We start from the raw sequence: 25,949 nt of genomic DNA, 5'->3' as shown, positions 1-25,949 counted from the left end.
AGTGTATGCATCTGCCAAAAACGGATCAAAAATTTTCGAGGCTATCCATGGCCGTTTATTTCGCTCTCTGTCTGCTCTCTGTCTGCGTAGGAGACCACCTCTGCCACCTTCTCAGGGTTCTTGTCTGCTTCAAATACAAAATTGAGAGACATCCGTTTTTTGGGCACTCTCAGCAGTAACCCCCAATCGATAATACCTACGCGTGGCTTCAACTCTTTTGTAAAATCCAACACTACATTGAATGGATGTAGGTTGGTATGTACAATTCCTGCGAAATGTGCTGCCGCTAGGCCTTCCACCAGGGCATGCATAATATGTGGCATGGTTATTACTATTTGTTTTATTTTAGAAAGTTCTAGATGACTTAAAGGAATATTATCGGGTGGGGTTTTCTCCATCCTCGATCCAAACAAAAAATTGCTTTGGTGAACTCACTGAATCTTAAGGGGACCTTAAGAAGAGTATCACCAAAAGCGAGCCGCCATTATAGTATGGAAAAATAGTGATCCAAGGAGATTCTTTTGTGAAGGCAATACACCTGACAATTGATGGGTGTAGAACCTGCATGCCCTGCTCTGCTTGGAAGCTCTCAAACTTGGCGCTGCCTTCTCCTTTGTAGTGCTTTCCATAAAAAGTAATGTGCTCTGGCAAAAATGATATACCTCTAACTGTATACTCTTTTACTGTGCCAAAAACACCAGAGCCTATTGTTCGCCCTTCGACCAGAGCCTCATGTGGGACGCCAATGAGGTGTGTGCACATAGAATTGTAGATTGTGCAATTAATGGCACCCGTCCCACTCGCATCTGGCTGGCTGAACGTTGCAATGATGTCCTGGGCAATGCACACTCTTTTGGGGAGTGACTCTGCATCCAGCGTCTTCGTGCGCTTACTCTTGGCTCTTTGCTCGCTCCATACAGCCATCCCATAACTGTAGACGATGCATATTAGCTTCAGGCGGGGCAGCATCTCTAAGATCATTGCATGCTACATGCATGCTCCCCAAAATAGTTCGTGTTATATGTTGATGGTTGAAGTCTGCTATCTTTTGTCTATCAAGCAACTCAGCGTTGCCTCCACTTCGAAGTCAAAGCTGTGCATTTTCCCATATCTACTCTAAAAGATCTCGCATGAGTATCTCAGACTCATTGATCTTTTTGACGATGTCTTCTGAACATTGTGACACTGCGATGACTGCTTCAATGCGAATTGCTCGTAGAACGATTTTACGCTCTTCAGGGGACAGCAGGGTGGTCGTCTTCGCAAATCTAGCAAATATCACTAAACACAACAAAAACAAAATATCAAACAACATTACTGAAATCAACATCAAGCAATACATCATCGAACGTGAGAGAACCGCAACAAGTGTATCATTAGTTATCAATGATCAAACAAAAACGGAATATCAAATAATATTACTGAAATCAACATCATGCAATACATCATGCAATCAACATCATGCCCGCACGAACACACACACACCCACACACACACACACACCCACAACTGTCATTACCTGTGTATACTATCAGCAATGAACTCCCAAAGGGCCCCCCGGGCCCGTATATATACAAAAATGTAGCTCGTCGAGCTAAATGACGACCCCGGCGGGCCCGTCGGGGTTTTAAAATTCCCGGCGGGACCGCTGGGTATTGCGAAAATCCCAGCGGGATTTTAGCCGGTTACCAGGGAACCTCCCACCGACTTTTTTGGGAACATGTTAATAACATGTTAACACATGTTATTTAACAAAAAAAAAATATGATCACGTGAATATAAAATCATTGACCTCAGGATATGGGAAGTTCTAGAATGGAAGAAAGGTCCTTTTCCGGAACTCAATCCCCTGGAATTCAACTTCAGAAGTTCCACCCTTGAACAAAGAAGTGAAATGCTATATCTGTCTCAAGGATTTGGACATCACAGTATAGATTGCCCAACTCCTTTTGGATCAAGGTTTGCGGGCCAGGGAAGTTAGGGACCAAGATTCCAGACACGAGCTCCTTATTTCCAGAGTAATCAGGTTCCTTTCCGTCAAAATTAGTGAAATCCCAGAGGAAGACCCTCTAACCAACCCTCAGTTTCACTCCAAAGTAATGCAAGACCTCCGCCTCATAATAGAGGAAGTCAAAGAGAGATGTTCCCAAATTGGCCATCCCCTTCGAAAGGCAGCAATGCTAGAAGTGATTGAAGAGGAAGAAGATGAAAGAGATTATACTCCACCTGCGAGATGAGGACATCTCGCATTTTTAAGTGGGGTAGGATGTAAGATTCCTCCCTCCAGCTTTCGAGGTGTAAAGGTGTAAGAACCTCCCCTTATGTTCTTGTAAATAATCCCCTCTCTGAAATAGAAAAAAGATCATGTTTTACCCTGTTTTGGCCTAGAGAGAGAAAATATCTAGAGAGAGATAATCCAAAATTGAGATATCTTTCAATATAAAAATCCTCCTAGTGTCTAAAATGGATTCCCATGATACAAAAGTTCAAAATGAACTTTCCAATGTGCATTAGGAATTAATTGAAAATGGTATAAGGGACCTTAGCCTAAGGGTCTACATTTTTTTTAAAAATAGATTATGGTCCAATTAAGGTTCCAATGGGCCAATTAGATTAATCCAATTGTTGTATTGAGATAAATCCAAAAGAATAAAAGAAAAAATCCAAAAATGAGTAAATGCTCACATAAGATGAGGAGTTGATTGAGTACAAGGTTTATTAGTTAAAAATTATGAGATATTACTAAAAAAATGAGATATTTTGAAATAATGATGCATTTTTGACACCTTGGTAAGGAAAGGGGGACTCTTGAGGTAGGCACCTTTTTCACATGTGTGGAAGGGTTTTTAATTCAAAAAAATGGTGATATTTTTATCTCTCCTCTCTCCTGGGATCAAACCAAATCAAAAAGGGAGCCAAACTCGTCCAAATCTTGTCCAAATTGAGTCAAATTGAACCTGGAAAATTTTAGAACCCAGTTGGACTTGGTTAGTGGCCTCCCTCACCTATAAATAGACCCTCAGTCATTTGTAATTGAATATTGGAGCTAAACCATGCCAGTATTATTTTAAAATAATCATATTTTCTATTATCCCTTAAATTTTCATCTCTCTTGGGAGCTTGGAGCTCTCTCTCTCTACAACAACTCTTGGAGTTCCTCTTCTCCTCTTGGTGGACCAATTGATTGGTCGGGGGCTTCACTTCCAATTAGAGAATCAAGCCAAACTTAGAGGTAAAATCAAATTTTTATGGTTTTTTCCAATTTTCTCAATAACTTTCTTCTTCTCAATCCCTCTCAAGCTTGAGAAGCTTTCTAAATGATTGTCTTAATTCAAATCAAGTTTTCTTTTAAAGTCTTATTTAATTAGGATAAGGTTAATCTTTATGCTTATTTGTAATGCTTTCTTTAAGTAAATCTCTCTCTCTAAAAGAATAGCCATCTTTATGGCTAAATCCCTTGAAAAAGGATGCTTCTCAATGATAGTCTCTTAATTCAAAGCTAAACTCTAGGCTTGATAAGCTAGAGATTACGAAAATGATATTGTCATGATTTTGTGCTACTAAAATAATGGTAAATTCTTTTATATTATTTATGAGTAGTGAAAAACTACTTTAATTCATTCTAAATGAGAAATGGATTATTCTAACAATTTGAAAAAAGATGAATGTTAAAATTAGCTTAAACTAGTGGGATAATCATAGTTATGTTTAATGTTAAAATTATGATTTGAATTCATAGTTTGATTTTAAGCATAAAAGAGAAAGTACTATCATATTTTCATTACAAGCTTTTATTCTTTTAGAAAAAAAATTGAGAATTATCAGTAATAGTAGCGAAGCTATGGTAAAATTTTTAAAAAATAATACATATATTATTTTTATGCATAATGCTAAAAGAGGACTTCCTACCATATTCTAGGATTGGATATCCTATGCAAAAAGATTGATTTTCATCATATTCATGAGAAATAAAGTTTTTGTAATTATGCATAAAGAGGAATTTTTTTCTATACAAAAAGAGGACTTTCCATGATATTTGAGATCCAAGTAATTAAATGGTAAAAGAGGAATTTTTAGTCAATTTATTTTTATGCAAAAAGAGGAATTCCCATGATATTTGAGATCCAAGTAATTAAATGGTAAAAAGGAATTTTTGGCATAATTCAAATTATGAGTATTTATCAAAAGTGGAATTTTGAGCATTATTAATTTTATTGGAAAATATGGGTAGATTTGATTTTTGTAAATCCCATGAATCTTTTTCTCAGAAAGAAGAATATTGAATATATTTTACTTGAGAAATTTGAGAAAGAATATGAAAATATCCATCGAGAAAACTTGGATAATTCTTATTCAGAAATGAGAATCTGGAATCCTTGGGAGGATCGAGGATACAATGAGTAAACAGAAGTTTAGAAATAATTCTCATTAATGAAGCTTAAGGAATGAAAATACAATACTTAAATGCTCTTTTTGAGTTTTTACTATTCAATTCTGATAAGGTTTAATTTCTCTTTTTAAAAATTTAACAACACTCTGATACGTAGATTCAAGGGGATCGAGAAAAAAAAAGTACCTTTAACTAGGCCAAGCAATTGGCAAAAACTTAGAAAAGTCCTATCAGTATTGAAAGTAGAAAACGATACTAAAAGTGGATGTGATGTAGATCTGAATAAATGTAAATGAATGTGGTAGGATGTAAATGGATGCGATGGGATGTAAATGGATGCGATGGGATAAGATGAGATGTGAATGTGATAATAGAAGATGTAAATGTGATAAGATATAAATGTGGTGTGATAAGATGTGAATGTGATGTGATGAGATGTGATGTGACGTAAATGGATGTGGATGTGAATGTGATAAGATGTGATGAGATGTGATGTGATGTAAATGGATGTGGATGTGAATGTGATAAGAGAAGATGTAAATGTGATGTGATGAGATAAGAGTGAATGTAATGAGATGTGGATGAGATGTGATGTGATGTAAATGGATGTGGATGTGAATATGATGAGATGTGATTTGATGTAAATGGATGTGGATGTGAATGAGATGGATGTGGATAGATGTGAATGTGAATGAATAAATGGATTGGATGAATGTAATGAGCTATGAATGGATGTGGTGTTATATGGATAGATGTGGATGGAATGAATGAGATGTGATATGGATAGATGTGAATGTGGATGGAATGAATGTGATGTGATGTGGATGGATGTGAACGAGATGTGAATAAATATGGGATGTGAATGGTTGTGATGGATGTGAATGGATGTGATGAGATGTGAGTGAATGTCGTGAGATGTGGTGAGATGTGAATGTGATGTAATGAGATGTGAATGGATGTGATATGATGTGGATCCAGTTAGATATGAATGGATGAGATATGATGTGGATGGATGAAATGTGATGTGGATATGTTGTAACGTGATGTGATGAGGATAGATGTGGATAGATATGATGAGATGTAATATGATGTGATTGGATGAGAATTAATGAAGGACAACGGGAATACATACGACTGGATGTGGAATAAGCAATGTGAATAATTATAGAAGAATGTGGAATAACAAGAAATGATGTGGAACAATGGGAAAAGATGAGAGTTCGTTAGAAACTGTATTTATGACCTATTTTTAAATGACTATTTTATGTCAAGAATACTGGGGGAAGCATTTCAACCATCTTGTGAATGAGGTCGTGGAGACCTAAGTGATAAAGTTGCAACAGCTAATGGAGAGTCAAGGGAGGACGTCTCACGTAGCAAGGTCGACCGAGGTCTTGATCAGCCTCGGCTCTATTAAAATGGTGAGCTTCCGGTACGGTGGATGAGGGACCAAGGAAGCGGCCTATGAGTGAAGCGCTAGGTGACCTATGAAGCCTAGAGGGTGCTAAACATATGGTGCTCGGGCTTTGGGTCACCAAAGATACCCACGTGTGCATCAGGGAAGAAAATGGAATAAGGAGTTAGAGTAGTTTTCTGAACTTGGGCATGGATCTGGTTTATTGGCCTTGCTGGCCTCAACGAATGAGTCCATGGCTCTTTTATATGGATCTGTTGGTTGATCTTGCTAGTTTATTGGCCTTGCTGGTCCTCAACGGATGAGTCCATGGCTCTTTTATATGGATCTGTTGGTTGATCTTGCGGATCTTTAATGGAGAGTCCATTTGGATTTTCTTATGTGATTATATTTTTGGGTACTATGAGCTAGGAACTATTGAAAAGGCCCCTGAGTGAACAAGTGGTGAGCGTTCTAGTTGCCATAGGTACACCGATGAATGAATGATTAGAAATTAGAATTCAAGCTAGATATTTTGGAGGACTATGATCAGTGATACTATGGTTTCATAAAAACATTGTTTTAAAGATAGCTGAATCTGTGAAACATGCAATTTCATATTGGGTGTGTAAGTGGTGTGACTATCTTGAAGTTTGCTTGAAGCACCGGCTAGGGGGCCTGGGAACTCTTTTCCTTGGTACCCGGGGCAAAAAATAACCAAATTTCTAAATGGATCCTATCGCTACAGTGGTTGGGGGCGGCTGGCTAACCCATGGGATTGTAGGCTGGATTGATGGATCGTTTAAATGAGACTCAATGCTGTTAAGTTACGATAGTTGAAGTAAATATCAGATAACCCTTGTTCTATGGAAAAGAATCAATGGCTGTGCCTCTTGATGAGGAAAAAACTGTTGGACTCTATGATCCAATAAATTTTCCTGGAGGAATCGCCCGTGCTTTCTAGTTGAGGGAAGTTTTTTCGGTGGAAGAACTAAGGGATTAGTCTCTTCTCCTCCGGATATCTGTGGGCGAGGCCCCGAGTGAGAGGCTCTGCCCTGCACAAAAAGTGCTACTTCCGCTGCTAGCACCTCAGTGTTTGTTGCATGCGGAGGAGGCAGGGATCTTTTAGATGGTATCAGAGCAAATTAACTAAAGTGGATCAACCGAGAAGCAAGAAGTGTCAAAAGTTTATGAAGTACCAGTAAAAGATTGTAATTGTGTGATGAAATTCATACAAATTGATATTCAGAATGAAGATTCATAAATTGGAAACTAGGTCTTCAGATGGAAGTACCGCAATTCTATGGAATCCTTGACTTATTTGAGGCCTACATATGATGGTATTTACCTTATAGCTCCAAGGACTGTAACTACCCATATATACCGTGGGTATATCTGCAGCTCTTTACTGACAATATATACGAGTAAATCTAAGACCTTGAAGTTATAAGCAAAAATGCTATCCAGAGGATGAATTCAAATGCTGGTTGATATGATTTTTGAATTCTAGTTGAGAATTGATGAATTGATTTGGATTTTGATTGAAAGATGATGATTTCTGAATTCTGGTTGAAAGAAGATAAGTTGAACAAAGCCACAATGAGGATGAATGGGACGAATCCCAGTGTGATGATGTTAGTAACTGGAAGACAATCACTATGAGATTAGTGGATTGTGCTGACAGATTGGTGTTGTTTGACCTTTGACCCAGTGGATCTAATTAAGGGATGACAAATTGAAAACCTGCATAATTGAAATTACGGAGGAGGAATGCGGCCTGATGGACCATTATTTTGTTAAGAATATGAATGAATTATTCTCTAGTAATGAGTTTTGTATGTTCTTCTTGTAGAAGGGATCTTTATCCCAGGATTTTGTGGAGGGCTGACTAAACTATAAAGAACCCCAAAATCAATTGGATCTAAAGTCCGATTTGAATTATAAATAAAGTGATCTTTTCACCTGAGCATCTTGGTTAATTTAGAAAAGAAAAAGAGACTTAACAAGAATTTTGGTATTGATAGGATCATGGATCGAGGTCGTCGTGGTGGGAACGCTAACCCCAACTCGATGAGGAAGAGCTCGACTTGGATGTTCGTAAAACTCTGCATAGATCACAATGTGGACCTTTCAAGGGTGAAGGGGAAGACTTGGGCGAGGCTGTGGAGAAGTGGATCGAAGCAATGGAAGAATACTTCGATGTCACCGGGTACAATGAGAAGAGTAAAATGGCTCTTGCAAGGCTGAAGATAGTAGAAACAGCTAGAGTGATATGGAGAAACCACTGCGAGACAAACCATCCAGATCGCAACACCCATACATGGAATGATCTCAAGATTTACCTAAGGAAGAGATTATGTCCTCCCGACTTTTTGAAAACCAAGATGAACGAATTCTTAGAGTTAACCCAGGGGAGTAGAACTATTAAAGAATATCATCAGGCATTCGCTCTCCTCCTCAAGTACTCGCCAGTGTTGGATGAAGAACAGCTGATGGCTAGGTTCATTTGGGGACTGAACAAACCTTTGAATATCCTTGTGAAGAATGCCAAGCCAGTTTCCATGGCCAAAGTAGTGTGGATGGCGAAGGATTTCGCCAAGGCCTTTGATGTCAAGGTCCCGCTAAAGCCAGCACCATCATCTTTTAAAAGATTTCTAGCTCTGAAAGGTGATTCCAACTTTCCACCACCTAAGAGACAACAAGGTCAATCTCAGGATATGGGAAGTTCCAGAATGGAAGAAAAGTCCTTTTGCCACCAGAACTCAATCCCCTTGAATTTAACTTCAGAAGTTCCACCCTTTAACAAAGAAGTGAAATGCTATATACATCAAGGATTTGGACATCACAGTATGGATTGCCCAACTCCTTTTGGATGAAGGTTTACGGGGCAGGGAAGTTAGGGACCAAGATTCCGGACTCCAGCTCCTTATTTCCAGAGTAATCAAAGGTTCCTTTCCATCCAAATCAAGGAAATCCAAAAGGAAGACCCTCTAACCTTGGTTTCAATCCAAAGTAATGGCAAGACCTCCGCCTCATAATAGGGGAAGTCAAAGAGAGATGTTTCCAAGTCGGCCGTCCCCTTCCAAAGGCAGTAATGCTCGAAGTTATTGAAGAGGAAGAAGATGAAAGAGATTATACTCCACCTGCGAGATGAGGACATCTCGTATTTTTAAGTGGGGTAGGATGTAAGATTCCTCCCTCCAACTTTCGAGGTGTAAAGGTGTAAGAACCTCCCCTTATGTTCTTGTAATTATTCCCTCTCTGAAATATTTTTAGATTATAGTCCAATTAAGGTTCCAATGGGCCAATCAGATTAATCCAAGTGTTGGGATGAGATAAATCCAAAAGAATAAAAGAAAAAATCCAAAAATGAGTAAATGCTCACATAAGGTGAAGAGTTGACTGAGTACAAGGTTTATTAGTTAAAAATTATGAAAGATTACTAAAACAATGAGTAAATGCTCACATAAGATGAAGAGTTGACTGAGTACAAGGTTTATTAGTTAATAATCATGAGATATTACTAAAAGAAATGAGATATTTTAGAATAATGATGCATTTTTGACACCTTGGTAAGGAAAGGGGGACTCTTGAGGTAGGCACCTTTTTCACATGTGTGGAAGGGTTTTTAATTCAAAAAAATGGTGATATTTTTATCTCTCCTCTCTCCTGGGATCAAACCAAATCAAAAAGGGAGCCAAACTCGTCCAAATCTTGTCCAAATTGAGTCAAATTGAACCTGGAAAATTTTAGAACCCAGTTGGACTTGGTTAGTGGCCTCCCTCACCTATAAATAGACCCTCAGTCATTTGTAATTGAATATTGGAGCTAAACCATGCCAGTATTATTTTAAAATAATCATATTTTCTATTATCCCTTAAATTTTCATCTCTCTTGGGAGCTTGGAGCTCTCTCTCTCTACAACAACTCTTGGAGTTCCTCTTCTCCTCTTGGTGGACCAATTGATTGGTCGGGGGCTTCACTTCCAATTAGAGAATCAAGCCAAACTTAGAGGTAAAATCAAATTTTTATGGTTTTTTCCAATTTTCTCAATAACTTTCTTCTTCTGAACCCCTCTCAAGCTTGAGAAGCTTTCTAAATGATTGTTTTAATTCAAATCAAGCTTTCTCTTAAAGTCTCAATGTTTAATTAGGAGAAACTCAATCTTTATGCTTATTTGTAATGCTTTCTTTAAGTAAATCTCTCTCTCTAAAAGAATAGCCATCTTTATGGCTAAATCCCTTGAAAAAGGATGCTTCTCAATGATAGTCTCTTAATTCAAAGCTAAACTCCAAGCTTAATTCAAAGAAGAATGTTGAAATTAGCTTAATCTAATGGGATAATCATAGTTATGTTTAATTTTATGGTTAAAATTATGATTTGAATTCATAGTTTGATATTAAGCATAAAAGAGAAACTACTATCATATTTTCATTACAAGCTTTTATTCTTTTAGAAAAAAAATTGAGAATTATCAGTAATAGTAGCGAAGCTATGGCAAAATTTTTAGAAAATAATACATATCTTATTTTTATGCATAATGCTAAAAGACTTCCTACCACATTCTAGGATTGGATATCCTATGCAAAAAGATTGATTTTCATCATATTCATGAGAAATAAGTTTTTTGTAATTATGCATAATTAATTGATTATGAGAAAAGAGGAATTTTTGGTAAATTTCTTTTTATACAAAAAGAGGAATTCCCATGATATTTGAGATCCAAGTAATAAATGGGAAAAGAGGAATTTTTGGTAAATTTATTTTTATGCAAAAAGAGAAATTCCCATGATATTTGAGATCCAAGTAATTAAATGGTAAAAGAGGAATTTTTGGCATAATTCAAATTATGAGTATTTATCAAAAGTGGAATTTTGAGCATTATTAATTTTATTGGGAAATATGGGTAGAATTGATATTTGTAAATCCCATGAATCTTTTACTCAGAAAGAAGAATATTGAATATATTTTACTTCATAAATTTGAGAAAGAATATGAAAATATCCATTAAGAAAACTTGGATAATTCTTATTCAGAAATGAGAATCAGGAATCCTTGGGAGGATCGAGGGGATACAATGAGTAAATAGAAGTTTAGAATTAATTCTCATTAATGAAGCTTAAGGAATGAAAATACAATACTTAAATGCTCTTTCTGAGTTTTTACTATTCAATTCTAAGATAAGGTTTAATTTCCCTTTTTAAACCTTTAACAACACTCTAATACGTAGATTCAAGGGGATTAAGAAAAAAAAGTACCTTTAACTAGGCCAAGCAATTGGCAAAAACTTAAAAAAGTCCTATCAGTATTGAAAGTAGAAAACGGTACTAAAAGTGGATGTGATGTAGATCTGAATAAATGTAAATGAATGTGATGTGATGTAAATGGATGCGATGTGTTTAGATGAGATGTGAATGTGATAAGATGTGAATGTGATGTGATAGGATGTGAATGTGATGTGATGAGATGTGATATGATGTAAATGGATGTGGATGTGCATGTGATAAGAGAAGATGTAAATGTGATGTGATAAGATGTGAATGTGATGTGATGAGATAAGAGTGAATGTAATGAGATGTGGATGAGATGTGATGTGATGTAAATGGATGTGGATGTGAATGTGATGAGATGTGGATAGATGTGAATGTGAATGAATGAATGGATGTGGATTGTTGAAATATACAAGTGAATAGGGTGTGTGCGGGAACTAGGCCTTGGTTAGAGGCTATAAAAGAGAATGTGTAAATGTGAAAGAACCTGTGAAAAGGTGAGAAGAATCTACTGGGAGAGAATAAAGGGTAGCATGAGAAGATTTAGGAAGTGTGGAGATATTCTGGGAAAAGTGAAGAGGTGGAGAGAATCAAGCAAAAGAGGTGGAGATATACTGGGAGAGGTGGAGTGAATCAAGGAGAAATCAGTGGGATTTGATGCTTGGATGTAAACTCTATAAATTGAGGCATTGGCCTAATGATAATTTGCTGGTTTTTGATTATCCATGCCTACATTAAGTTATTTGCTAATTACTCACTAATTATGTCTTAATTATTTGCTAATCACTTTGTTAATGATGTTGATTCTAGTATTTGATCCACCATAGCTCATCACATTGCTCTAATTTGAACATGGTATCAGAGCCATGTCCCATTATCTAATTAATTAGGATTAGTAGATAATTAGAAATTAATCAAATTTTTAGTTATTTTTCAACTCACCTCTACATCCCTAGCCAGTGGAGGATCTCCCTCTCCTTGCACACATCAAATTAGCCCAAACCCTTCTAGCACAACATAGCTATTTCATTGCTCTTCAAGCTCATCAAATCAGCGCAGCAAATGGCCAACGGGTTCAGGAGAAATCGTGATTTTCTCAGGTGCCTTTTTTTCTGGGATAAAAATTAAGATCTTCACTTCATCAAATCAAATCAGCCTAATTCCTCTTAGCCTCGGGGGTTTTCAAGCATGCTCTACAAGTTGGTGAAGACAAAATTCAATTTGATCAAGTCTGCAGTGAGATCCAAGCTCTTCATCAAATCTGCACATCGAATCTGCAGTAGTAGGTGACTTTGGTAAAACAGAGATTAAGCATTCAATATTTGGTCAAATCTTGTGTTTATTGGCTTAATCCTCTACTAGACTCATTGCTATTGATGGCTTTGAAAGCATTTGAGCTCATTTGAAGTCTAAGGCATCAAATCTGGACTCCTTGCATACCGTGTTTTTTGCACACAAAACACTGGATTAATTTGCTAATTAGTGATTAATCAGTGCTAATCACTATATTTTGGTGCAATTGAGGGTTTAAATTAACCATTAGATATCTGATATAGATCCCTATAACTTCAGATTGCAATTCAGAGTTGGTTTGATACTCCAACCATTCCGTACAAATTGGTTACCCTTGATTTAATGTAATTTTTGGTGATTTTATGCTGATAAATTTGTTGTAATCATCTCTTAAACACCAGATTGAGTTGTAAAAGGGTAGACACTGCCCTTGAATCTTGAAATTAGATCAAGAGGTAAGACCCCCTTCACATCATCATGAGTACAGCACAAGAAATAGCCAAATTTAATGGGGAGCAGTTTTACACATGGCAGACAAAAACCATGTATTCGCTCATGAGGAAAAATCTGTGGGGGCTAGCTGAGGGAAGAGATGAATGTCTATAGGCAAGAGGGGAAAATGAGTGGAAGAGCAGGAATGAAAAAGCATTGGGACTTATTGCACTTAGTTTAAATGATGAAATCATTCATCACATCACAAGGATACAATGGGCAAAAGATGCATGGGATGAACTCAATAAATTATTTGGCACACAAGCTAAAAATTCAAAGATAAATCTGTTAATGCAATTCTACAAATTATATATGAAGGAAAGTGAACCTTTAATCACACACTTGAACAAATATAAAAGCATTAAGCAACAGCGCAGCTATTGGCAAAAAGGTAGAAGATGATGAGGCACTAGCAGTGCTTCTGAAGAGTGTGGACAAAGGTGAATATGAAAATATTGTAGCAACACTAAAGAATGTACCTAAATTGAAGCTACATGAGATAGAAGCAGCTCTACTAGAGCAAGAGAGCAGAGGCAAAGAGAAGAAATGGCTCGACTCAACAGCAGGAGAAGAAAAAACATTCTTCACCCGTCGAGGAGGATTCTCTCGAGGATGAGGACGAGGAAGAGGCAGAGTAAGAGGAAGGACCTTCACTTGCCACAACTGTGGAAAGCCAGGACACATGGCAAGAGACTGCTATAGCAAACCCAGTGGAGAAGGAACAACATCGGCAAACTTCATGGAGGCTCCAAAGGAAGTGGAGTCGGATTATCTTTTCTGAGAGAGAGAGAGAGAGGGAAACCCCACAACCCAATGTAACATGCCCCAACAAAGTAAAACCACCTCTCAGAGCCACCGATTATGTAGACCACGTGGTAGATGTATGTGCGAGCACTTTAGTCAAGGTCGCAGGCACTTGTAGTAAGCCTTGGACACATAGAGAGAGAGAGAGAGTGTCAAGGACTATGAGATTAGGGACTTGAGGCACTGGTCGCGGGCTATCAAGTAAGAGAGAAACTTGGTATAGGGTCCAGATGTGCTAGAGAGTATTCACTTGAGGGGAGGTCTTGAAATATAAAAGTGAAAAGGGTGTGTGCGGGAACAAGCCCTTGGTTAGAGGCTGTAAAAAAGAATGTGTAAATGTGAAAGAACCTGTGAAAAGGTGAGAAGAATCTACTGGGAGAGAATAAAGGGTAGTATGAAAAGATTTAGGAAGTGTGGAGATATTCTTGGAAAAGTGAAGAGGTGGAGAGAATCAAGCAAAAGAGGTGAAGATATTCTGGGAGAGGTGGAGTGAATCAAGGAGAAATCAGTGAGATTTGATGCTTGGATGTAAACTCTATAAATTGAGGCATTGGCTTAATGAGAATTTGTTGGTTTTTGATTATCCATGCCTACATTAAGTTATTTGCTAATTACTCATCACTAAAGGTGGAGTGAATCAAGGAGAAATCAGTGAGATTTGATGCTTGGATGTAAACTCTATAAATTGAGGCATTGGCTTAATGAGAATTTACCAGTTTTTGATTATCCATGCCTACATTAAGTTATTTACTAATTACTCACTAATTACGTCTTAATTATTTACTGATAACTTTGTTAATGATGTTGATTCTAGTATTTGATCCACCATAGCTCATCACATTGCTCTAATTTCAACATGGATGAATGTGATGAGCTTTGAATGGATGTGGTGTGATATGGATAGATGTGGATGGAATGAATGAGATGTGATATGGATAGATGTGGATGTGATGTAATGTGGATGGAATGAATGTGATGTGATGTGGATGGATGTGAGCAAGATGTGATAAGATGAGGATGGATGTGACAAGATGTGAATAAATGTGGGATGTGAATGGCTGTGATGGATGTAAATGGCTGTGATGGATGTAAATGGATGTGATGAGATGTGAGTGGATGTCGCGTGAGATGTGGTGAGATGTGAATGTGATGTAATGAGATGTGAATGGATGTGGATCCAATTAGATATGAATGGATGAGATATGATGTGGATGGATGAGATGTGATGTGGATATGTTGTGACGTGATGTGATGAGGATAGATGTGGATAGATATGATGAGATGTAATATGATGTGATTCGATGAGAATTGATGAAGGACGATGGGAATACATATGACTAGATGTGGAATAAGCAATGTGAAATGATGTAGAAGAATGTGGAATAACGAGAAATGATGTGGAACAATGGGGAAAGATGCGAGTTCATTAGAAACTGTATTTATGACCTGTTTTTAAATGACTGTTTTGTGTCAAGAATGTTGGGGGAAGCATTTTGACCATCTTGTGAATGAGGTCGTGGACACCAAAGTGATAAAGATGCAAAAGAACGAAGAGTTAATGGAGGACGTCTCACGTAGCAAGGTCCGCTGAGGTCTCAACAAGCCGCCTCGGTTCTATTTAAATGGTGAGCTTCCGGTACGGTGGATGAGGAACCAAGGAAGCGGCCTATGAGTGAAGCGCTAGGTGACCTGTGAAGGAGCCTAGAGGGTGCTAACCATACGGTGCTCGGGCTTTGGGTCATCGAAGATACCCACGTGTGCGTCAGGGAAGAAAATGGAATATTTCTGAACTCGGGCATGGATCTAGTTGATTGGCCTTGCTGGTCCTCAAGGGATGAGTCCATGGCTCTTTCATATGGATCTGTTGGTTGATCTTGCTGATCTTTAATCGAGAGTCCATCTGGATTTTCTTATGTGATTATATTTTCGGGTACTATGAGCTAGGAACTATTGAAAAGGCCCCTGAGTGAACAAGTGGTGAGCGTTCTGGTTGCCAATGATGCCATAAGTACACCGATGAATGAATGATTGGAAATTAGAATTCAAGCTAGATATTTTGGAGGACTATGATCAGTGATACTATGGTTTCATGAAAAGATTGTTTTAAAGACAGCTGAATCTGTGAAACATGCAATTTCATATTGGGTGTGTAAGTGGTGTGACTATCTTGAAGTTTGCTTGAAGCACCGGCTAGGGGGCCTGGGAACTCCTTTCCTTGGTACCCCAAGCAAAAAATAACCAAATTTCTAAATGGATCCTGTCGCTACAGTGGTTGGTGGCTGGCTGGCTAACCCATGGGATTGAGGCTCGATTGATGGATCCCTAAAATGAGACTTAATGCTGTTAAGTTACCATAGTTGAAGTAAATCCTGGATAACCCATGTTCTATGGAAAAGAATCAACGGCTGTGCCTCTTGATGAGGAAAAAAGTGTTGGACTCTATGATCCAAGTGCAAGACTCTTCCTTGATCTGGCCCTCGGGACTTACGGGTTTGATCGGATCAGTTTGGTTAGCTAAGGCTCTTGACTATGTTAGAATAAATTTGCCCGTGCTTTCTAGGCAAGGGAAGCTTTTCTGGGTTTGATTTTGGAAGAACCGAGGGATTAGTCTCTTCTCCGGATATCCATGGTGGGCGAGGCCCCGAGTGAGAGGCTCTACCCTGCACAAAAAGTGCTACTTCCATTGCTAGCACCCCAGTTTTTGTTGCGCGGAGGGGGTAGGGATCTTTTAGCTGGTATCAGAGCGAATTGCTAAAGTGGATCAACCGAGAAGCAAGAAATGTCAAAAATTTATGAAGTACCAGTAAAAGATTGTAATTGTGTGATGAAATTCATACAAATTGATATTCAGAATGAAGATTCGTAAATTGGAAACTAGGTCTTCAGATGGAAGTACTACAATTCTATGGAATCTTTGACTTGCTTGAGGCCTAGATATGATGGTATTTACCTCATAGCTCCAAGGAACGTGACTACCCATATATATCGTGGGTATATCTGCAGTTCTTTTAACTGACAATATATACGAGTAAATCTAAGACCTTGAAGTTATAAGCAAAAATGCTATCCAGAGGATGAATACAAATGCTGCTTGATATGATTTTTGAATTCTGGTTGAGAATTGATGAATTGATTTGGATTTTGATTGAAAGATGATGATTTTTGAAATTTTCTGGTTGAAAGAAGATAAGTTGAACAAAGCCACAATGAGGATGAATGGGATGAATCCCAGTGATGATGTTAGTAATTAGAAGGCCTTTGATGTCAAGGTCCCGCGAAAGCCAGCACCATCATCTTTCAAAAGATTTCTAGCTCTGAAAGGTGATTCCAACTTTCCACCGCCTAAGAGACAATAAGGTCAATCTCAGGATATGGGAAGTTCCAGAATGGAAGAAAGGTCCTTTTCCCGGAACTCAATCCCTTGGAATTCAAGTGCAGAAGTTCCACCCTTGAACAAAGAAGTGAAATGCTATATCTGTCAAGGATTTGGATATCGCAGTATGGATTTCCCAACTCCTTTTGGATCAAGGTTTGCTAAGCAGGGAAGTTAGGAACCAAGATTCCAAACTCTAGCTCCTTATTTCTAGAGTAATCAGGTTCCTTTCTGTCAAAATCAAGGAAATCTCAGAGGAAAACCCTCTAACCAACCCTCAATTTACATCCAATGTAATGCAAGACCTCCGCCTCATAATAGGGGAAGTCAAAGAGAGATGTTCCCAAATCGGCCGTCCCCTTCCAAAGGCAGCAATGCTGGAAGTGATTGAAGAGGAAGAAGATGAAAGAGATTATACTTCCCCACTTGCGACATGAGGACATCTCGCATTTTTAAGTGGGGTAGGATATAAGATTCCTCCCTCCAGCTTTCGAGGTGTAAATGTGTAAGAACCTCCCCTTATGCTCTTGTAATTATTCCCCTCTCTGAAATGGAAAAAAGATCATGTTTTATCCTGTTTTGGCCTAGAGAGAGAAAATGTCTAGAGAGAGATAATCCAAAATTAAGATATCTTTGAATATAAAAATCCTCCTAGTGTCTAAAATGGATTCCTCTGAAACAAAAGTTCAAAATGAACTTTCCAATGTGCATTAGGAATTAATTGAAAATGGTATAAGGGACCTTAGCCTAAGGGTCTACATTTTCAGAAATTTTTAGATTATGGTCCAATTAAGATTCCAATGGGCCAATTAGATTAATCCAAGTGTTGGGATGAGATAAATCCAAAAGAATAAAAGAAAAAACCCAAAAATGAGTAAATACTCACATAAGATGAAGAGTTGATTGAGTACAAGGTTTATTAGTTAAAAATTATGAGATATTACTAAAAAAAATGAGATATTTTGAAATAATGATGCATTTTTTACACCTTGGTAAGGAAAGGGGGACTCTTGAGGTGGGCACCTTTTTCACATGTGTGGAAGGGTTTTTAATTCAAAAAAAATTGTGATATTTTTATCTCTCCTCTCTCCTAGATCATCTGGTCCAAATCTTGTCCAAATTGAGTCAAACTGAACCTCGAAAATTCTAGAACCTAGTTGGACTTGGTTAGTGGCCTCCCTCACCTATAAATAGACCCTTTGTCATTTGTAATTGAATATTGGAGCTATACCATGTCAGTATTATTTTAAAATAATCATATTTTCTATTATCCCTTAAATTTTCATCTCTCTTGGGAGCTTGAAGCTCTCTCTCTCTCTCTCTACAACAACTCTTGGAGTTTCTCTTCTCCTCTTGGTGGACCAATTGATTGGTGGGGGGCTTCACTTCCAATTAGAGAATCAAGCCAAACTTAGAGGTAAAATCAAATTTTTATGGTTTTTTCCAATTTTCTCAGTAACTTTCTTCTTCGCAACCCCTCTCAAGCTTGAGAAGCTTTCTAATTGATTGTTTTTTTAATTCAAATCAAGCTTTCTCTTAAAGTCTTAATGTTTAATTAGGAGAAAGTTAATCTTTATGCTTATTTGTAATGCTTTCTTTAAGTAAATCTCTCTCTCTAAAAGAATAGCCATCTTTATGGCTAAATCCCTTGAAAAAGGATGCTTCTCAATGATAGTCTCTTAATTCAAAGCTAAACTCTAGGCTTGATAAGCTACAGATTACGAAAATGATATTTTCATGATTTTGTGCTACAAAAATAATGGTAAATTCTTTTAGATTGTTTATGAGTAGTTAAAAACTACTCTAATTCATTCTAAATGAGGAATGGATTATTCTAACAATTTGGAAAAAGAAGAATGTTGAAATTAGCTTAATCTAGTGGGATAATCATAGTTATGTTTAATTTTATGGTGGTTAAAATCATGATTTAAATTCATAGGTTGATTTTAAGCATAAAAAAAGAAACTACTATCATATTTTCATTACAAGTTTTTATTCTTTTAGAAAAAAATTAAGAATTATCAATAATAGTAGCGAAGCTATCGCAAAATTTTTAAAAAATAATACATATCTTATTTTTATGCATAATGCTAAAAGACTTCCTACCATATTCTAGGATTGGATATCCTATGCAGAAAGATTGATTTTCATCATATTCATGAGAAATAAGTTTTTTGTAATTATGCATAATCAATTGATTATGAGAAAGGAGGAATTTTTGGCAAATTTCTTTTTTTACAAAAAGAGGAATTCCCATGAATAAAAGAGAAATTTTTGGTAAATTTATTTTTATGCAAAAAGAGAAATTTCCATGATATTTTAGATCCAAGTAATTAAATGGTAAAAGACAAATTTTTAGCATAATTCAAATTATGAGTATTTATCAAAAGTGGAATTTTGAGCATTATTAATTTTATTGGAAAATATGGGTAGAAGTGATTTTTGTAAATCCCATGAATCTTTTACTTAGAAAGAAGAATATTGAATATATTTTACTTGAGAAATTTGAGAAAGAATATGAAAATATCCATCGAGAAAACTTGGATAATTCTTATTCAAAAATGAGAATCTAGAATCCCTGGGAGGATCGAGGATACAATGAGTAAACGGAAGTTTAGAATTAATTCTCATTAATGAAGCTTAAGGAATGAAAATACAATACTTAAATGCTCTTTCTAAGTTTTTACTATCTGATAAGGTTTAATTTCCCTTTTTAAACCTTCAACAACACTGATATGTAGATTCAAGGGGATTGAGAAAAAAAAAGTACCTTTAACTAGGCCAAGCAATTGGCAAAAACTTAGAAAAGTCCTATCAGTATCGAAAGTAGAAAACGGTACTAAAAGTGGATGTGATATAGATCTGAATAAATGTAAATGAATGTGATGGGATGTAAATGGATGCAATGTGATTAGATGAGATGTGAATGTGATAAGAGAAAATGTAAATGTGATAAGATGTGAATGTGATGTGATGTAAATGGATGTGGATGTGAATGTGATAAGAGAAGATGTAAATGTGATGTGATAAGATGTGAATGTGATGTGATGAGATAAGAGTGAATGTAATGAGATATGGATGAGATGTAAATAGATGTGGATGTGAATGTGATGAGATGTGATGTGATGTGATGTAAATGGATGTGGATGTGAATGAGATGGATGTGGATAGATGTGAATGTGAATGAATGAATGGATGTGGATGAATGTGATGAGCTATGAATGGATGTGGTGTGATATGGATAGATGTGGATGGATGTGGTGTGATATGGATAGATGTGGATGTGATATAATGTGGATGGAATAAATGTGATGTGATGTGGATGGATGTCAATGAGATGTGATAAGATGAGGATGGATGTGACGAGATGTGAATAAATGTGGGATGTGAATGGCTGTGATGGATGTGATGAGATGTGAGTGGATGTCGTGAGATGTGAATGTGATGTAATGAGATGTGGTGAGATGTGAATGTGATGTAATGAGATGTGAATGTGATGTGGTGAGATGTGAATGTGATGTAATGAGATGTGAATGGATGTGATATGATGTAGATCCAATTAGATATGAATGGATGAGATAGTGATGTGGATATGTTGTGACGTGATGTGATGAGGATAGATGTGGATAGATATGATGAGATGTAATATGATGTGATTGGATGAGAATTAATGAAGGATGATGGGAATACATATGACTGGATATGGAATAAGCAATGTGAAATGATGTAGAAGAACGTGGAATAACAAGAAATGATGTGGAACAATGGGGAAAGATGAGAGTTCGTTAGAAACTGTATTTATGACTTGTTTTTAAATCACTATTTTATGTCAAGAATGGTGGGGAAAGCATTTTGACTATCTTGTGAATGAGGTCGTGGAGACCTAAGTGATAAAGTTACAACAGCTAACGGAGAGTCAATGGAGGACGTCTCACGTAGCAAGGTCGCCTCAGTTCTATTTAAATGGTGAGCTTCCGGTATGGTGGATGAGGGACCAAGGAAGCGGCCTATGAGTGAAGCGCTAGGTGACTTGCGAAGGAGCCTAGAGGGTGCTAACCATATGGTGCTCAGGCTTTGGGTCAACGAAGATACCCACGTGTGCGTCAGGGAAGAAAATGGAATAAGGAGTTAGAGTTATTTTCTCAACTCGGGTATGGATCTGGTTGATTGGCCTTGCTAGTCCTCAACGGATGAGTCCATGGCTCTTTTATATGGATCTGCTGGAAAACTATAAAGAACCCCAGAATCAGTTGGATCTAAAGTCGGATTTGAATTATAAATAAAGTGATCTTTTCACCTGAGCGTCTTGGTTAATTTGGAAAAAAAAGGGACTTAACAAGAATTTTTGTATTGATAGGATCATGGATCGAGGTTGTCGTGGTGGGAATGTTAACCCCTAACTCGTTGAGGATTATATTGACTCGGATGTTCGTAAAACTCTTCATAGATCACAGCCTGGACCTTTAAAGGTGAAGGGGAAAACTTGGGCGAGGCTGTGGAGAAATGGATCTAAGCAATGGAGGAATACTTCGATGTCACCAGGTACAATGAGAAGAGTAAAATGGCTCTTGCAAGGCTGAAGATAGTAGAAACAGCTAGAGTGGCATGGAGAAACCACTACGAGACAAACCGTCTAGATCAGAACACCCAGACATGGAATGATCTCAAGATTTACCTAAGGAAGAGATTATGTCCTCCTGGCTTTTTGGAAACCAAGATGAACGACTTCTTAGAGTTAACCCAGGGGAGTAGAACTATTAAAGAATATCATCAGGCGTTCGCTCTCCTCCTCAAGTACTCGCCACCGTTGGATGAAGAACAGTTGATGGCCAGGTTCATTCAGGGACTGAACAAACCTTTGAATATCCTAGTGAAGAATGCCAAGCCAGTTTCCATGGCTAAAGCAGTGCGAATGGCAAAGGATTTCGCCAAGGCCTTTGATGTCAAGGTCCCGCCAAAGCCAGCACCATCATCTTTCAAAAGATTTCTTGCTCCAAAAGGTGATTCCAGCTTTCCACTGCCTAAGAGACAACAAGGTCAATCTCAGGATATGGGAAGTTCTAGAATGGAAGAAAGGTCCTTTTCTCGAAACTCAATCCCTTGGAATTCAACTTCAGAAGTTTCACCCTTGAACAAAGAAGTGACATGCTATATCTGTAAATGATTTGGACATTGCAGTATGGATTGCCCAACTCCTTTTGGATCAAGGTTTGCGTGGCAGCGAAGTCATGGACCAAGATTCCAAACTCCAGGTCCTTCCTTCCAAAGTAATCAGGTTCCTTTCCGTCAAAATCAGGGAATTCCTAGAGGAAGACCCTCTAACCAACCCTCGGTTTCAATCCAAAGTAATGCAAGACCTCCGCCTCATTTTAGCCTAGAGAGAGATAATCCAAAATTGAATATCTTTGAATATAAAAATCGTCCTAGTGTCTAAAATGGATTTCCCTGAAATAAAATTTTAAAATGAACTTTCCAATGTGCATTAAAAATTAATTGAAAATGGTATAAGGGACCTTAGCCTAAGGGTCTACATTTTCAAAAAAATTGGATTATGGTCCAATTAAGGTTCCAATGGGCCAATTGGATTAATCCAAGTGTTGGGATGAGATAAATCCAAAAAAATAAAAGAAAAAACCCAAAAATGAGTAAACGCTCACATAAGATGAAGAGTTGAATGAGTACAAGGTTTATTAGTTAAAAATTATGAGATATTACTAAAAAAATGAGATATTTTGGAATAATGATGCTTTTTTGAAACCTTGGTAAGGAAAGGGGGACTCTTGAGGTAGGCACCTTTTTCACATGTGTGGAAGGGTTTTTAATTCAAAAAAATGGTGATATTTTTATCTCTCCTCTCTCCTAGGATCAAACCAAATCAAAAAGGGAGCCAAACTCGTCCAAATCTTGTCCAAATTGAGTCAAATTGAACCTGGAAAATTTTAGAACCCAGTTGGCCTCCCTCACCTATAAATAAACCCTCAGTCATTTGTAATTGAATATTGGAGCTATAACATGCCAGTATTATTTTAAAATAATCATATTTTCTATTATCCCTTAAATTTTCATCTCTCTTGGGAGCTTGGAGATTTCTCTCTCTACAACAACTCTTGGAGTTTCTCTTCTCCTCTTGGTAGACCCATTGATTGGTTGGGGGATTCACTTGAAATTAGAGAATCAAGCCAAACTTAGAGGTAAAATCAAAATTTTATGGTTTTTTCTAATTTTCTCAATAACTTTATTCTTCTCAATCCCTCTCAAGCTTGAGAAGCTTTCTAAATGATTGTTTTAATTCAAATCAAGCTTTCTCTTAAAGTCTTAATGTTTAATTAAGAGAAAGTTAATCTTTATGCTTATTTATAATGCTTTCTTTAAGTAAATCTCTCTCTCTAAAAGAATAGCCATCTTTATGGCTAAATCCCTTGAAAAAGGATGCTTCTCAATGATAGTCTCTTAATTCAAAGCTAAAATCTAGGCTTGATAAGCTATAGATTACGAAAATGATATTTTCATGATTTTGTGCTATTAAAATAATGGTAAATTCTTTCAGGTTGTTTATGAGTAGTTAAAAACTACTCTAATTCATTCTAAATGAGAAATGGATTATTCTAACAATTTGGAAAAAGAGGAATGTTGAAACTAGCTTAATCTAGTGGGATAATCATAGTTATGTTTAATTTTATGGTGGTTAAAATTATGATTTGAATTCATAGTTTGATTTTAAGCATAAAAGAGAAACTACTATCATATTTTCATTACAAGATTTTATTCTTTTAGAAAAAAAATGAGAATTGTCAGTAATAGTAGCCAAGCTATGGCAAAATTTTCAGAAAATAATACATATCTTATTTTTATGCATAATGCTAAAAGAGGACTTCCTACCATATTCTAGGATTGGATATCCTATGCAAAAAGATTGATTTTCATCATATTCATGAGAAATAAGTTTTTTGTAATTATGCATAATTAATTGATTATGAGAAAGGAGGAATTTTTGGTAAATTTCTTTTTATACAAAAAGAGGAATTCCCATGATATTTGAGATCCAAGTAATTAAATGTTAAAAGAGGAATTTTTGGTAAATTTATTTTTATGCAAAAAGAGGAATTCCCATGATATTTGAGATCCAAGTAATTAAATGGTAGAACAGGAATTTTTGGCATAATTCAAATTATGCGTATTTATCAAAAGTGGAATTTTGAGCATTATTAATTTTATTGGGAATTATGGGTAGAAGTGATTTTTGTAAATCCCTGTTTAGTGGTACACGAATATGGTTCTTGGCGGATTTTATGTGTAGCTATGGCAGATTTTGTAATGGCAATATAGTTGACAGATTTTGTGCTTCACTTATTCTAGTCATTTTCATTTTGTATTCCGTGTTTTGAGAGTAGTGCAAGTGCAGCTGTGTTGTGTGAGACGTGTGTAGAGTTGTAGTGAGTTTTCGGAGTAGGATGAAACTGTGTTGGTTTGTCAGAGTGAGTGTCATTGTGAAGTGTCAAACCTAGAAATGGAGAAATACTGCTCTGCTCAGGCAATAATAAACACTGGCAATCACGGTGCTTATGATGGGTGTTCATGGTCGAGTTCGCTTTCTTCTGGCGGTAGTTCGGGCTAGAGAATTCGCAGTAGTACCTTTGAAAATACAATACTTAAATGCTCTTTCTGAGTATAAGGTTTAATTTCCCTTTTTAAACCTTCAACAACACTGATACGTAGATTCAAGGGGATCGAGAAAAAAAAAAGTACCTTTAACTAGGCCAAGCAATTGGCAGAAACTTAGAAAAGTCCTATCAGTATCGAAAGTAGAAAACAGTACTAAAAGTGGATGTGATAAGATGTGATGTAGATCTGAATAAATGTAAATGAATGTGATGGGATGTAAATGGATGCGATGTGATTAGATGAGATGTGAATGTGATAAGAGAAGATGTAAATGTGATAAGATGTGAATGTGATGTGATTAGATGTGAATATGATGTGATGTAAATGGATGTGGATGTAAATGGATGTGAATATGATGTGATGTAAATGGATGTGGATGTGAATGTGATAAGAGAATATGTAAATGTGATGTGATAAGATGTGAGTGTGATGTGATAAGATGTGAATGTGATGTGATGAGATGTGAGTGGATGAGATGTAATGTGATGTAAATAGATGTGGATGTGAACGTGATGAGATGTGGATGAGATGTGATGTGATGTAAATGGATGTGGATGTGAATGAGATGGATGTGAATGAATGAATGGATGTCGATGAATGTGATGAGCTGTGAATGGATGTGGTGTGATATGGATAGATGTGGATGTGATGTAATGTGGATGGAATGAATGTGATGTGATGTTGATGGATGTGAACAAGATGTGATAAGACGAGGATGGATGTGACGAGATGTGAATAAATGCGGGATGTGAATGGGTGTGATGGATGTGAGTGGATGTGATGAGATGTGAGTGGATGTGGTGAGATGTGAATGTGATGTAATGAGATGTAGTGAGATGTGAATGGATGTGATGTGATGTGGATCCGGTTAGATATGAAAGGATGAGATATGATGTGGATGGATGAGATGTGATGTGGATATGTTGTGACGTGATGTGATGAGGATAGATGTGGATAGATGTGATGAGATGTAATATGATGTGATTCGATGAGAATTGATAAAGGATGATGGGAATACATATGACTGGATTTGGAATGAGCAATGTGACTGGATTTGGAATGAGCAGCAATGTGACTGGATTTGGAATGAGCAATGTGAATTGATGTAGAAGAATGTGGAATAATGAGAAATGATGTGGAACAATGGGGAAAGATGAGAGTTTGTTAGAAACTGTATTTATGACCTATTTTTAAATGACTGTTTTATGTCAAGAATGTTGGGGAAGCATTTTGACCATCTTGTGAATGAGGTCGTGGATACCTAAGTGATAA

Source organism: Cibotium barometz, chromosome 50, assembly GCF_041138505.1.
Source record: "Cibotium barometz isolate CiBa-2024 chromosome 50, ASM4113850v1, whole genome shotgun sequence".
Taxonomy (NCBI): Eukaryota; Viridiplantae; Streptophyta; class Polypodiopsida; order Cyatheales; family Cibotiaceae; genus Cibotium; species Cibotium barometz.
The sequence above is the reverse complement of the archived record's forward strand: the minus strand, read 5'-3'. Positions refer to the sequence as shown.